This window comes from Podarcis gaigeae (assembly GCF_964106915.1).
Source record: "Podarcis gaigeae genome assembly, chromosome: 10".
NCBI lineage: Eukaryota > Metazoa > Chordata > Lepidosauria > Squamata > Lacertidae > Podarcis > Podarcis gaigeae.
Window position 1 is genome coordinate 3784058 of NC_139686.1, and position 2086 is coordinate 3786143.

A 2086-nucleotide genomic window follows, 5' to 3' on the forward strand; every position below is an offset into this window, starting at 1 on the left:
CCACAGAGCCTAGGGCTTGCCGATCAGAAGGTTGGTAGTTCAAATCCCCGTGACGGGGTGAGCTCCCGTTACTTGGTCCCTTTTCCTGCCAACCCAGCAGTTTGAAAGCATGTCAAAGTGCAAGTAGATAAATAGGTACCACTCTGGTGGGAAGGTAAATGGCATTTCTGTGTGCTGCTCTGGTTCACCAGAAACGGCTTAGTTATGCTGGCCACATGACCTGGAAGCTGTACGCCGGCTCCCTCAGCCAATAAAGTGAGATGACGCTGCAACCCCAGAGTTGGTCACGACTGGCCCTAATGGTCAGGGCTCCCTTTACCTTTAAGTCAGGCCGAAATGCCAGGATGACCATACATTTCTGTAAACCAGAATTGATGTGTAGTGTCAGGGAACTGCCATCGGAGAGTCATGTGGTGGAAGGGCTCAAGGAGGCTAAGAGACCCTCAGATGCTGAGGAAGGAACCAGCAGGGGGAGAGGGAGAGTTCCTGCAGAAACTCAGGCGGAGGGATGGCTCCAAGATGCTTCCAGTGAGAACAGCGGAGAGGGCTCAGGACCTCTGCTGGGGACGCCGACTCCGCGCAGGAAACTGTCACGCAGAGAATCCAGACGGAGAGTTTCCGTTAAGGAACTCTTATGTTGGCGTAAATTCCGGAAGCGCCCACTGACGGATTCTGCCAGCGATTGAGGTAGCCACGCACCCATGGCTCCGCGGACTGGGAGAGTTTAGAAACTGATTTGCAGAGCCTGGAGGGCTTAAACGCTTACGCACGAGTAGCCCCCTTAATCCCATAACATGTAGCCTTATTGGAGTTCAACCCATTCCTTCAGATGGTGGAAGCTCTACGAGGAACATGGAAGAATGGAATTGTAGGGTTGGAAGGGAGCCCAAGAGTCATCTAGTCTTACCCCGTGCAATGTAGGAATCACAGTTAGAAGACTGAAGGTGACAAACTCAAAAGTGCCATGGGATTGAATGTATCTTGTCCTGTACAGGTTTACCAGGACAACAAATCTTGCTTAGCTTTGCTAAATTCTGAAGGTTGTAAGCAAAGAATCAAATACTTGCAAATCAAGATATTTCATGCAAGAGGCTGTATCAAACGAGGATTGATAAATGTGGTTTTCCCAGTAGTGATGCATGGAAGTGAGAGCTGGACCATAAAGAAGGCTGATCGCCGAAGAATTGATGCTTTTGAATTCTGGTGCTGGAGGAGACTCTTGAGAGTCCCATGGACTGCAAGAAGATCAAACCTCTCCATTCTGAAGGAAATCAGCCCAGAGTGCTCACTGGAAGGACAGATCCTGAAGCTGAGGCTCCAAGACTTTGGCCACCTCATGAGAAGAGAAGACTCCCTGGAAAAGACCCTGATGCTGGGAAAGATGGAGGGCACAAGGAGAAGGGGACGACAGAGGACAAGATGGTGGGAGAGTGTTCTCGAAGAGACCAGCATGAGTCTGACCAAAAATGACGCAGTGGAAGACAGGAGTGCCTGGCGTGCTCTGGTCCATGGGGTCACAAAGAGTCGGACACAACTAAACGACTCAACAGCAACAATTCAGGAAAAGAAATTCCTGCTGACCTTTTGTCGAAGCTTGCTAACGAGGAACAAGTAAATGTGTTTGACTATATGTTGCAAATGTGTTAGATGCCACTGCAATAGTTGCAAAGGAAAAGGGGGAGGATGTTAGTATTTTCCACTGCCACAATTGCAGGGGGTCACGTGATCGGGTGATTTCATTTCTTATCACTGTGTGTGTGAGCGGAAGTGAAGCTGACAACTTCTGCTCTTCTGTTCTCTGTTCAGCTAAGGGCTAGAGAGGATGTGTGAGAAGCCGCTCACACAGCCTGCCATGTTTCTTTCGTTTTCTTTGTGGTAAATAATAAAATGCTTGATGCCACAATTCCTGCACAAATTTGCTTTCGCTGACTCTGCTAGTGTGCTGTATATCGTGCACATGTCTTTCGGATGTGTGTCGATGCTTTCTATGGGACTCCGTCATGTGATCCTCCTGTTAGTCCGACCCCCTGCGATTCAGGAATCACAGCAAGAAGATTGAAGTTGACAAAGTCAAAAGCTCCACGTC

The 2086-nt window shown here is 49.0% G+C and overlaps 1 protein-coding gene across 1 annotated transcript in view; it reads left to right on the forward strand.

Moving 5' to 3' along the window:
• The window catches only part of TYMP (thymidine phosphorylase), a 242030-nt gene that overhangs the window by 116008 nt on the left and 123936 nt on the right, over positions 1-2086 (forward strand). The gene's annotated exons all lie outside the window — the stretch shown is intronic.